Source organism: Dioscorea cayenensis, chromosome 8, assembly GCF_009730915.1.
Source record: "Dioscorea cayenensis subsp. rotundata cultivar TDr96_F1 chromosome 8, TDr96_F1_v2_PseudoChromosome.rev07_lg8_w22 25.fasta, whole genome shotgun sequence".
Taxonomy (NCBI): Eukaryota; Viridiplantae; Streptophyta; class Magnoliopsida; order Dioscoreales; family Dioscoreaceae; genus Dioscorea; species Dioscorea cayenensis.
Genome location: NC_052478.1, coordinates 12,768,028 through 12,781,764, shown reverse-complemented (window position 1 = coordinate 12,781,764; position 13,737 = coordinate 12,768,028). Strand labels below are relative to the sequence as shown.

Genomic DNA, 13,737 nt, shown 5'->3' with positions numbered 1-13,737 from the left:
TATAACTAATACACAAGCACTTATCAATCTACCTCTTCAGCTTCCTCTTATTGGTGACCAAGTCCTTTATTTGGGACAATGCTTCAACAATTGGATATTGATGTGGAGTTGCTTGAAGTTATTCATCAACTTCTTTAATTGTGCATCCTTCTTGTCAGTCTTCAATCTAGAAGAGTACGAAACTTGGGGTCTGTATTCCTGAACTGTGGATCGAGTCTAAAATGAGCTTAAAGGCTCTTCTTCCTCCTTCTGATCAATGTCCTCAATGAGTTCTTCTAAAGCACTAGGTCTCCTGTATAGCTGCCGTCTTTATCTCTGTACTTGAACCCTAAGGTTCTCATGCCTTAGCAGCCTTGCCACTAGGGAATAAGATCGCCTTCTAGTGCTTCCTTAGGTTAGCTTCAATGTTGCTTGGGATTCTACCTTGAGGTCTCTTGGTATTGGCCCTTGCTAATTGCCCAACTTGGTTCTCCAAGTTCTTAATCGATGCTTGGATGTTCCTCAATAGAACATCTAACTCATCCATCTTAGCATCATTGCTCATCATGTAGTTGACCAACATATCTTCTTTGGAAATTTTCCTCTTTGACTGTTGTTGCTGTTGTTGCTGTAGACCATGGCTCTAAGAGAATTTTTGATGATTCCTCCATCCTGAGTTATAGTTACTAATGTATGGGTAACCTTGATTTCTCTGACCTTTATTGATTGAGCTGGCCTTGGTCCTCCTCCACAACTGAACTAACAATCAGACATTGAGTTGACCTATGTCATCCTCTATATATTTCACAAAAAGAATAGTTCTGGGGCATGAGTTGACACCTAGACTATTACTCATGAGTAGATCCAACTTTCTTGTGAGTACATCCGCCTTTGCTACTAAGGCAGAATCTTTGCCTACTTCATGCACTCTGGCCACTCTTGGTTGTCTACCTCTTAAACTCTAGTATGATTCATTATTGGCCATATCCTCAAATAACTACTCTGCCCATCTGGATACTTGTTACTCAATAACCCACTACTTGTTGTATAGACGATCTACCTTGTTTGGTATTTCAATCCATTATGCAAAATTTGAAGTCTTATCCATGAATTGAACCCATAATGAGGGCATCACCTGAGGAGATCCTTGAACCTGTCATGCACTTTAAATAGTGTTTTGGACTCTCCTTGCTTAAATCCTGAGATTTCCTATCTGATCTTTGCTGCCTTTCTTGGTGGAAAATATTGACCAAGAATCTTCTCCACCAAGTCCTTCCATGTCTTCATAGACCTCGGGGCTAAAGAAATGACTCACTAATATGCCAAACCTCTCAAACTGAATGGAAAGAGTCTTAATCTGATTGTGTCATCTGTAATAGTACTCATCTTGAACGTCAAATAGATTTGTTAAAACTTTGAGAGATTGGCATTTGAGTCTTTATCTGCTAGGCCATCAAAATGATATGAGTTTTGTATAATCCTAATGGTGCTAGCCTTGATTTTGATTTTTTTTGAAACAACCATTAGGTTTGAACACTAAACTCCTCTCATGTGAACTATGACCTCTCATAGTCAGATGGCTTTCTCATAGGTTCAGCTATAATGATAGACTCTTTGTCTTAAATATCAATCTCTACTTCAACCACTGAATTCTCTTGGAGCCTTCTCAACAATGTTCTTTCAACTTCACTATCTCTTTCTCTTAATTCCGTAGGGTTAGCTCTAGTCATGTATAATCATATGCATGGGAGAATAGAAATAACAAATCAACAAAATTACAAAAAATTAAAAAAATAAAATCAAAGAATAGAACAAAAGGATAAATGGCTAAAACACTAAGCTATGTGTTTTTGTAGAATCTCTAAAAACTTGATGTGCACAAACCAACATGAGTGGTTTAATGCGTGTAACTCTGCAAGTATATGCGTTGTCAAGTTATATCCCGTGAGTGAGTGACAAGATCCCCTTGCGTATATCCCGCAAGTGCACGGGTTTGTCGAAGTAATAATCCCGGGTGAGCGGGGTCGAATCCACTGGGAGTAGGGAGTGGAAATACTTAATTTGGTTCTTAGCTATGTGGAAGATCAATAGTGATTAGTGTGAAATTGATTCAATTCTCAACAATAAAAGCAACAAGTGAGAGAGCAAGAATAAAGAAGAGGGCAAGGCAATCGATAAAGATGGGGTACTCGGATGATGCTTCACCTAGGATAATCGTTTCAAGTGCAAGAACTCTCTATTATACTTCCTAATCAATGCCATGGTGAGTCGTGGAAATCCTTACATACATAGTCCCAAATCTAAGGTCAACTATGCCTAACTCTATACATATCCCGGTGGAGAAATCAAACAATCTTAACACCTCGCACTCGCATAAAGTTGCAATGAGCTCTAGGGATTCCAAGTGATAAATCTCTTCCTAAAAGTAGACCTAACCCTTTGGCCCAGGCGGAAGGTCCCTAGCCACAATTAAGCCCTAGATACTAAGATCCTCTCAACGCTTCACTCCATTGCACGCGCAACTAGGCCCCAGCGAAGGTTCATCCCTTAGACCACTCACTCTATCATGGCCGCAAAGAACTCGAGGAACGGAGGTAGAATCTATCACGCCGGAGGGGAAAGGGGACGCTCCTGTACCTCTCGACTCACCCTCTCAACCCTCTCCAACCTAGCTTTGTCTAACGCTCATGGTGTGTCACTCACTCACAAGGTTACCAACAAGAACTCTCAACCCTAGTGTCACTCTAGGGGAAATGTTCATACAATTAAACATTCAAGGTTGGAACTCACAATAAACATCAATTTATTGAAAGCATAATAAAGAAGTTCAATGAAACGAATACATCCTAGGGTTCACAATCATCCAAGCACCCACTAGGGGTTTAGTTCTCCATGGAGCTTAGTACAATCAACGAAATCGAATGTAAAAGCAATGAATCCATAAAGAAACCCCCTCGATGGTCATGTCGATGGTCTTGTGGAGAGTCCTCTACTCGTCGTCCAAGGATTCCTTCGTCAGGTATAGGATACGCCTCGATCGAAGCTCCCCTACCAACCTTCTTCCTAATGGAATCACGATGTCAGAGCCGTAGAACTTCTCCAAAACCTTGGCCAATACCCCTCGAAACCCTAGCCGAAGCCCTCTCGCAAGTTGGGGAAAAGATGGAGAAAAGAATGCCAAAATCGGGGCTGAATCGGCTTTAAATAGGGCTGGAATCGGGTGAATACACGGGCGTGGACGGTACACGCGCCCGTGTGGAATTTCCACACGGCCGTGGATAATTTCCACACGCCCATGTAGATTCTCTGTTTCTGCGATTTTCGGCCGGTTGTGAACAGTAACTACTACAGTAATTTGCTACACGAATTCCATACTTTCATCAGGGTAACGCAAACGGGCACACGTTCACGTTCTGGATCACTTGCTTCTTCAATGGTGTACACGTTGGTGGAGCTCTTGTTCAATGTGCATAAGTCGGAATGCTCGAATGTGACTGCCTTTGTGCCCCTCCAAATGGATGTGCCCACTCGAATACGAGGAGGTTGGCACACACTCTAGCATCTCACACCTGACCTATGTCTTCGCGTTGGAACCTTAGCAAGATTTCCTCCAAAATTGGTGCATTATGATCCACATTGGCTTATTTCCTTCATACTCGGCCACACAACCCTATCTGCGTAAAAATAACATAAAAACACACATATTAGTGTAAAAACCCGAGGAAAGTAATGCTCAACATAAGGAAATAATGCTTCGCATTCATATCGCACAAGCACTTATCAGTGAGCATGGGTCCGTATTTCTCAGGGAACGCAAAGAGACTTCTATTACTTCCTTTTCACTTAATCATTAGCCTAACATCTATGGTGATTAATATAGGAAAATAAATCTACCTCTACAAATTAACTGCTAAAATACAATTAAGGAACTTGAGGTGCAATTTAAAGGAGGGGTACCTGTATGGGGATTCCCTCAGCACTTGTGATATGAAATAAATTATGGTAATGTTATCTAGTATTGGACAAGGGGAATTAAAGTCCTACTTGTCCAATTCTTGGCAACCAAGTTTGAAGCACCAGAAACTTAAGATGGAATCTCTTCCAAACTAGCATCCTATGTCCGCCTTAAGAGAAAGAACTCAACTGAAAGGATAATGAAATTATAATCCAAAAATCTAGTTATGCCTAAGATCTTAGCACATGCATAGATCTAACAAAGCATGGATGCTCTAATTAGTGGGGATCCCTTCCTCACAGCAACAACACATTAATCATTAAGCAAACATGCAATGAATCCCAATCAACTAGAAAGAATAATATATTACCAATGGAATTGATATTTACAAGTAAAAGAGTAGATTCATCGACATACAATTCCCCTCTGAATTCAATCCTCTCATGGATACATGAATTACTATTAAAGAATATAAATAAATCTGCAAGAAAAATATTAAGAATCCTAAAACTAACTCCCTCCAATAGATCTCTGATATTTAAGGTTGAGAAGATCCCAAGGATGTCAAGATGGCACCGAATCTATTCACGCGCCCTCTACTATCGATATACATTGACTTCTTCTTGAGAAATTTACTGAAATCGACTAAAAATGGGTTGAATCTCATCTTCAGCCATGTTGAACTCAAGAAATCCTGCGGCCTCCAACCAAATTTGGTAAAAGAATCCTCCCCCAAAATTAGAAAACCTAGGGTTATTTATTGATGAGTCTACTACAGGGTCACAACTGTCATTGTTCTGGTCGTGGTGATAAAAAAATCCTTTCTTGGACCATAAGTCACACTCTGGCATGGTCTGACTTTGGCCGTTATGGACAATCAACATGGGCATTATGTGTGCTATGGCCTATGTGAAGGCCGTTGTGGCTCTTGTGATGTTGTCTTATGGATTTAACGTATTGGCACAGTTGGACCACAACCGTGATGAGGCTATGGTGATGTTCTGGAACTTGTGTTTTGGTTCAATCTACCTAAAATCGCCTACATATTCACTCCTTTGACCCTAAAATGCAATAAAAACCTCTAGCGATTAAAAGAATGCAATTTTGTACTAGTTTGGTGCTAAACACATGAAATTTCATATAGTGCAAATGATATATAAAATATTCATGTTCAACCACTTATGAAAATGAAGTGCTTGTATTTAAAGGCTTATAGTGTGAACTTATGAATGAACAAAATTGTTGGAATTGAGCTTTGTTGAATGAAATTGTAGTAAATATTGAACAACGTGTTGTTGATGATGTTAAAATTCTTTTTGAGTTTTAGATGGTTTAAAGATTTGTTGAATAATTTAAAATGTTTTTAATAATGAATGCCATGATTATGTTGAGCCCATATTTTTTATACCTCATCATTGAACTTTTATTGAATTTAATGTTGAAATGATGCAAAATATGTAATTGGGTGATTTAAATTATAACGATGTCAATAAGAAGGATGAATAAGAAGACGATGAGGCTTGAATTTCATTCATGGGGGATGATGCTCCCTGACCTAACAAAGAATGACCAATATCTTTTAAGAGACAATTACTATTATTTTCAATGGAGTTCCTAATTTTAAGCTTGAGTTTTAGCTGATTGACAAAAATATTATCTTCTTATAGGAAACTTGATAGGAGAAAAATAATTGAGTCAAGGATTAAGGGGATATGGAGATCCACACAGATACTACAAGCTTCACCATGAGTTCACCATGATTCTTTATTGGGATTTTGAGTCTATTGATGAGTACATTTTCTATAAATATTTTATATACTCTACTATGTGTTTTTCTTGTCCTTTTAGCATGTTTTTATGATAAACTGATGCTACTTGAGGTATGTTTGCTAAATGTTACAAATAATTGGGATTTAGACTAAAAGGAATGAAAAGAGACAAATTCTAATGCAAAACAGTGTTGGAATACTAGTTTCAGGACAAGCAATCCGAAGCACACCCATACTCAGAAGCACTGATAAGTGCTTGTGTATTAGTAATACGAAGTATTCTTTTCTTACGATGAGTATTACTTTTATCAGGTTTTAGCTCTAATACATGTGTATTTGTGATACTTTTGAGCATGTAGGTTTGTGAAGCTAAGTATTAAGAAAAGAAGCCCAAGTAGATCGTGAATGCACTATTTGGTGGAATCTTGGAAGGAACAAACGTGAAGGCACAAGTTAGGTTCGAAGATACATGAATGTGTGCCAATCTCCATGTATTCAAGCAATTACAATGAGTTGGGGGGGCACGAAGGTAGTTGCATTTGCGTATCCTGACTTGTACATTGATAGCAAGATTTTCACCAATGAGGACTTTGATTGAAGAAGAGTTGTGATCTACGGCATAGACGTGTGCCCGTTTATGTTGCCTTGATGAAAAGTGTAGAATCGGGAGTGTTTTGGCGGCCGGGGAGGGGGGGGGTATTATAGTAGGCACTGCAGCAATGCACTGTAGCAGTTACTGTTTACAGTCGCTGAAAATTAGGATTCTAGAGAATCCACACGGGCATATGGAAATTTCACAGTCCCGTGTGGAAATTCCACAGGGGCATGTGGAACATCCATAGGCCCGTGTGGATGCCCGAGTCTAGCCCTATTTAAGCCGCGATTCAGCCCGATATTGGGGGCTATCTTTCATCCTTCTCTCCAACTTTTCTCCATCTATTGGGAGGCCGTTGGCTAGGGTTTAGAGAATCTTTTGGCAAGTCTATGGTGTGGTCCTATGGATTCGACACCACGCTTCTCTTGGAAGAAGGTTATTGGGGGAGTTTTTGTTAGCATCGATCCGGCGAGGTGTGTCCTAGGCCAGACAAGGGGACCTTTGGAGAAGAAGAGGCTACTCCACACGACCATCAATACAAATACTGAGGTGGTTTTCCTATGGATAACTTATTTTTACTTTCGATTTCATTATTGATTGTATCTTGCTCCATGGAGAGCTAAACCCCCTTGTGGGTACTTGGATTTTGTCAACCCTAGGATTTTTTGTTTCATTGACCTTTTATTATGCTTTCCTTAACTGAAGTCTCTAATTGAGTTCTAATCTTGAATGCTTGTTAAATGATTTCTCCCTTAGAGTGACACTAAGGTTGAGAGACCATCTTGGTAACTTTTGTAGATGAGTGACACACCATGAGGGTTAGACAAAGCAAGGTTGGAGAGGGTCGAGAGGTAGCGGAGCGTCCCCTTTCCCCTCCGATATGATTTATCCTACCTCCAAGTTCCAAGAGTTCTTTGCGGTCATAGTAGAGTGAAGGGCTAAGGGATGAACTCCGCTAGGGCTTAGTTGCACGAGCAACGGAGTGAAGCATTGAAGTAACTTTAGCACCTGGGGCTTAATTTTGACTAGGGATCTTTCGTCTGGACCAAAGGGTTAGATCTACACATAGGAATAGGGTTTATCACCTGGAATCCCTAGAGTGTCTTGTAACTTTAGACAGTGTGAGGTGTTGAGACTGTTTGATTTCTCCGTCGGGGCATAGTGTAGAGTTAGTCATGGTTGACCTTAGGTTTGGTGCCGTGTATTCAAGGATGTTCACGACTCATTAAGCATCAATTAGGGGACATAATAGTTGGTCTTACACTTGAAACATTAGTCCTAGGGGGAGCATTGTCTGAGTACCCCACTTCTATCGATTGCCTTTTCTCTCACTTATTTGTGCCTCTTGTTCTTGTTTCTTTTATTTATGTTTACATTACATTTCATTAACATAATCATTATTCATCTTCACTTGGTTAAGTAGCAATCTTAGTATTTTTATTCCCTACTCCATGTGGATACGATATCCCACTCACCTGGGATTTATTATTTCGACAAACCTGTGCACTTGCGGGTAACACACAAGCGGCATTGTTAAGCACAATTAGAAGCGTGGGCGTGCTAAGCCCCGTGCAATTCACTGGAGTCTGCATAGAACTAAGAAACATAGTTTCATTTCCCCTAGCACCATCGTTCGGAAGGAGCATGGTCGGTAAGCACAAGCATGCTTACCCTTGTGCGTTTTACTGAAAATATTTTGGGAATATCAGCAGGGTCATAGTGATCCTTGCATGAGCATGCTCTCGAAGCACGGTCACAAGCACAGCTGTGCTTGGGCCTGTGCATTTTGTTAGAATTAGGCCGAAGATCACTTCCTAAACTCTAGAGCCAAGCACGGTCATCAGCACGCCTATCAGCACGAGCATGCTTACATCAAGAAAGTGTTATTTAAGCCCAAAAGTTAGATTTCAAGGGGATCTTCTTCTATCTTTCTGGAGGCGTGGGTTAGGCCAACCGTCAGCATCATCCTAGGCAGGATTAGGAGTGGAGACAAGCATGGAAAAAGCGGATCATCGGTGACAACCATTGTCAAGCCTTCTCTAATGTGATTGTGAAGCAAGAAGGGAATTTAATGGACAATCTCTATTTCTCTTATTGTTTTCCTATGATTGATTGTAAAACTATGAGGGGCTAACCATCTTTCAGTGCCCCGAATTATGAATCTTGACTTTTGATGTTTTGATTTTAGTGATATTAATTCTTGAGTTTCCTTGTGGTCTCCCTTTTATTCATATTGTTTATAAATCTTTGTGTTGATTGCCTTATTGCGGATTTATTATTAACTTGATGTGGGGATTGCTGAAAGCCGCGTGAGATTTGATTTGATGTTTTTTTTGCTAGTTCCCCATTGTTGCAATTGAAACTTAGTTTCTAGTTAACCTTAGACTGCCTTTTTGCTGTTTAGAGGATATATTCTATTCGTTTTGCTAGGGCACACATTAGGGAAGTGGTTGAGTCTACTCTAAGCTTTGAGAGAAGAAGCTCTTGAATTATTTCCTAGTAATTACATTTGTCAAGGGGATTAGTCTGGGCCACTATCTTTTTCATTGTTATCTCTTCAACCCAAACCCCCATCCCTTCTTCTTTTTCTCTTCTTTTCTCCTTTAGTAGTTTAACTAATTCAATCAAATCTTTGAGTTCGCTAGAGATTAGGAAACAAACACGTATCGAGAGCTATTCTAGTTCCTGTGGATTCAATTACCCGATCATGTTTGGTACATTTTACTACTTATGTGACCCTTGCACTTGCGGTTACGCAAGGGGTGTATCAAGTTTTTTATGCCATTGCTGGGGACTAACAACTCTTAAGAAAGCTTTACTTTCTAGTAATTTAGCCATTTTTCTTTATTTTGGTTTATCTTGCATTCTTTTATTTTTCTTTTGTTTTTGACTTGTAGTTTTCTAAATTGGTCTATAGCTGTTCTTGCATGACCAGAGGAAGTTTCTCTTCTCCACTTGTGAATCCTAATCCGATGTTAAGACAAGTAAATCTCAGAGAAACAGTTCAATGGAAATTAGTATTGAGGTTGATCAGAATGAACCAATGGCCAGGAATTAGCAAAGAAGTATTTCAAATTATGCTAGGCAAAATTTGGAGGAAGCAGGGTCCAACATGTCCGCCCTCCTGAGATGACGAATAACTTTGAGCTAAAACCAAATTTTATACAGATGGTGCAACATGTGCCAATTTGATGGATTTCAAGACGAGGACCCATATGAACATTTGAAGCACTTCTTCGAAATTTATGATACATTTAAGGCAAACAATGTGTCTGAGGATACAGTTCGCCTTCGACTTTTTCCATTCTCAGTGCGAGGAAGGGCCAAGAAATGGCTAAGTTCCTTACTACAGCAGTCGATCACTACGTGGGCACAATTGGTCGAGAAGTTTCTTACTCAATACTTTCCTCCTACAAAGATTACAAAACTCAGATATGATATATCTTATTTCTGACAGATGGAGTCTAAAACTTTGTACGAGGCATGGGAAAGGTACATGGAATTCTTGAGGAAGTGCCCTAGTCATGGGATTGTGGAATGTATGCTGATTCAGATTTTCTACTATGGTTTAAACTTGGCCACCAAGAAAATGGTAGATGCGGCAGCCAGGGATTCTCATAGTAGTAGACAATCATCTCAAGCCTATATACTTATTGATGACATGGCATCAAATGGCTATCAATGGAGCTCAAAAATAAACAAGCTAGTGAAGTCTACTAGAATCTATGAGGTTGATGCACTAACTACCCTAGCAGCACAGGTGGAAGCTATTGTAAAGAGATTGGAAGCAATGCAAGTTTAACAACAAGCACCAGTCATGAGTTATGAAGCTCGGGACGGCTAGGCAGGGCCGATTATTAGTATGTGTGCAGATGGTCTTGTCAGTATGGGAATTGAGAACTAGTCATGGACACGGCCAATGTGGGCTGTGTGTGCTTCACAACCCGTTGGAACTTTACTCCCAAGGATTTAGCTCCATCAAACCCAACACTATGAGTTAGGGGAGTATTGTTTCGATTGCCCACTCCCACATACTTTTCTTGATTGCTATACTTTCTATGGAGCTTGCATGTGCACATTGAGGGCAATGTACATCTTAAGTGTGGGGGGAAGTTCACATTGCACATGTCCTTTACATAAATTTTGATTGACATACATGCTCACGTAGCCAATGGCGGTTCACCATAGTTGCAATGTTTGTATTCTTGAGTCTAGGAGATTTTTTAACATTGAATGTTCTCACGCTCTAGTTTTTACTTGAATTTCTAGGAAATTTTTCCCGATTGACACTTGTTGCACCACTTGCTCATGAAACTTTTTAGGAAACTCAAGTTCGATGTTTAAGGGACTAATTAGTTTTGTTTCTTGTTCTATTATAAAAAAAATTGGAAAAAAAAGAAAGAAAAAATAGATATATTGTTTAGTTGTGCATTTGGGGTGGAAAGAGCTACCACCTATGAAATATGAAGCTACTCTCATAAGTCGGATACTAGTTATGCCCTAATGAGAAAAAGAGCTATCTCATGGGATAAGTGAAAGCTACCACCTCGAAAGTGTGAAAGCCACCTTAGGGGCCGCTTCGGAAAGGGCTACCATAGAGGATGTGTGATGCTACTACCATCTTTTTGGTTTGTTATGTTTTGTAGTTGAATAAGTTTCTTATACTAAGAACTTTGAGGAGTATACTTTGGGTTGAATTGAGCGAGTGTACACACACTTACACGATTTCGAGTTGTGGTCCTTTTTAATTCAAGTTTTCAGCTAGAGCATTGATTTTTTTGTATTTAGTGTTGAAATTCCCCTTACTCATAGAATGATTTCCTTGCATGCTTTGGTGAACCTAAGGCCGAGCACTTTAAATATTTCATTTTTGGTCAAAATATCAAAATGGTCTCTCTATTTTGAGTTTTTTGCCCTTTTAGTCCCTCTAATATAAAATCCGCCTTTTTGGTTCTCGTATTTTTCACATTTTTGTCTTTTTGGTCCCTCTAATTGACGGATCTATCCTTTTAGTCCTTTCATTTGATGAATTAGGGGGACCAAAAAGGATGAAAATATGTAAATACGAGGACCAAAAGGGTGGATTTTACAACTAAAGGATGAAAATGTGCAAATACAAGGAACAAAAGGTTAGATTTTATATTAGAGGGACTAAAAGGGCGGAAAACAAAAAATAGAGGGACCATTTTGATATTTATAACTTCATTTTTCTATGCTTCAATGTTTTATTTTTTGCTTGAGGACAAGCAAAAGCTTAAGTGTGGGGGGATTTGATAAGTTCTTGTGTATTAGTAATATGAAGTATTCTTTCCTTACGATGAGCATTACTTTTATCAGGTTTTAGCACTAATACATGTGTATTTGTGTTCTTTTGCGCATGTAGGGTTGTGATGCTATGTTTTGAGAGAAGAAGCCAAAAGTAGATCGTAAATGCATTATTTGGGGGAATTTTGGAAGTAAAAAACGCGAAGACACAAGTGGGACTCTAAGATACGTGAATGTGTGCCAACCTCCATGTATTCAAGCCATTACAGTGAGTTGGAGGGACACGAAGACAGTCACATTTGCATATCCCGACTTGTGCATTGATAGCAAGATCTTCACCAATGAGGCTTTTGATTGAAGAATAGTTGCGATACTGTAGCAAGACACTATAGCAGTTACTGTTCATAGCCGGCCGAAAATCAGATTTCCAGAGAATACACGCGGGCGTGTGGAAATTCACAGGGGCGTGTCGATGCCTGATTCTAGTCCTATTTAAGCCACGATTCAGCCCAATTTTGGGAATCTTCTTTCCTCTTCTCTCCAACTTTTCTCCATCTTTGACAGGCCGTCGACTAGGGTTTTGAAAGGCTTTTGGCACATCTTTGGAGTGGTTCTCCGGATTCGACACCGCGCTTCACTTGGAAGAAGGTTATTGGGGGAGCTTTCGTTGGCACCGATCCGGCGAGATGTGCCATAGGCCGGACAAGGGAACCTTTGGAGAAGACAAGGCTACTCCACAAAGCCATCGACATGAATACCGAGGGGGTCTTCCTATGGATTGCTTATCTTTACTTTTGATTTCATTGTTGATTGCATTGTGCTCTATGGAGAGTTAAACCCGCTAGTGGGTACTTGGATTTTGTAAACCCTAGGATGTTATTGTTTCTTTGACCTTCCATTATGCTTACCTTAATTGATGTTTTTAATTTAGTTCCAATCTTGAATGCTTGTTGAATGATTTCTCCCCTAGAGTGACACTAGGGTTGAGAGTAAATATTGGTAATCTTTGTGGATGGGTGACACACCATGATCGTTAGACAAGGCTAGATTGGAGAAGGTTGAGAGGGTGAGTAGAGAGGTAGTGAAGCGTCCCTTTTCCCCTCCAGTGTGATTTATCCTACCTCCATTTTCTAGAGCTTTTTGCGGTCACAATAGAGTGAAGTGCTAAGGGATGAACTCCGCTGGAGCTTAGTTGCGCGAGCAACAGAGTGAAACGTTGAAGTGACTTTAGTATTTGTGGCTTAATTGTAACTAGGGGTCTTACACCTGGACCGAAGGGTTAGATCTATACATAGGAATATGGTTTATCACTTGGAATCCCTAGAACTCCATTCAACCTTGTACAGTGTGAGGTGTTGAGACTTACCGATTTCTCCACCGGGACATAGTGTAGGGTAAGTCACGGTTGATGTTAGGTTTGGGACCGTGTGCATTATGATTTCTACGATTCATTAAGCATTAATTAGGAAGTATAATGGTAGGCCTTGCACATGAAGCATAAGTCCAATGGGGAGCATTGTCCGAGTACCCCACTTCAATCGATTGCCTTATCTCTCACTTACTTGTGCCTCTCATTCTTATTTCTTTTATTTCTGTTTACATCACATCTTATCAAGACAATCATTATTCATCTTCACTTGGTTAAGTAACAATTTAGGTATTTTAATTCCCTACTCTCTGTGGATACGATACCCCACTCACTTGGGATTTATTACTTCGACAAATCCGTGCACTTGCGGGGCACAATTTAGCATTGTGCGGCCCCCAATCATAGCTCAGAATTTTGAGATAAAGCCGGCATTCATCCATATGTTATAGCAGTCCGTATAGTTCAATGGTTTGGCTGATGTGGATCCAAACAGTCACATAAAGAATTTCTTGGAAGTGTGTGATATGCGCAAGATCAATGAAGTTATGGATGATGTCATCAAGCTGAGAACCTTCCCATTTTCCTTAAAGGGGAGAGCGAAGTAGTGGCTACACTCATTACCTAGAGCATCGATCACTACATGGGAGGAGATGGTAGAAGCTTTTCTTGCCCGTTATTTCCCTCCAGGAAAATCTGCAAAGCTTAGAAATGAGATCTCATCCTTTGTGCAAGTGTAATTGGAGTCTCTATTCGAGACATGGGAAAGGTTCAAGGAACTCTTGTGAAAATGTCTTCAACATGGGTT

The 13,737-nt window shown here is 39.9% G+C and overlaps 3 non-coding genes across 3 annotated transcripts; 1 reads left to right on the top strand and 2 right to left on the bottom strand.

Annotated features, from left to right (window-relative positions):
• The first annotated feature begins 1,093 nt into the window (after window positions 1-1,093).
• On the top strand, window positions 1,094-1,200 carry LOC120268132. Its single transcript, XR_005538801.1, has one exon. It is a non-coding gene; the product is annotated as a small nucleolar RNA R71 (small nucleolar RNA).
• An 8,522-nt stretch (window positions 1,201-9,722) lies between these two features.
• On the bottom strand, window positions 9,723-9,829 carry LOC120268133. Its single transcript, XR_005538802.1, has one exon. It is a non-coding gene; the product is annotated as a small nucleolar RNA R71 (small nucleolar RNA).
• A 3,801-nt stretch (window positions 9,830-13,630) lies between these two features.
• Window positions 13,631-13,737, bottom strand: LOC120268004. The gene has a single exon (XR_005538675.1). It is a non-coding gene; the product is annotated as a small nucleolar RNA R71 (small nucleolar RNA).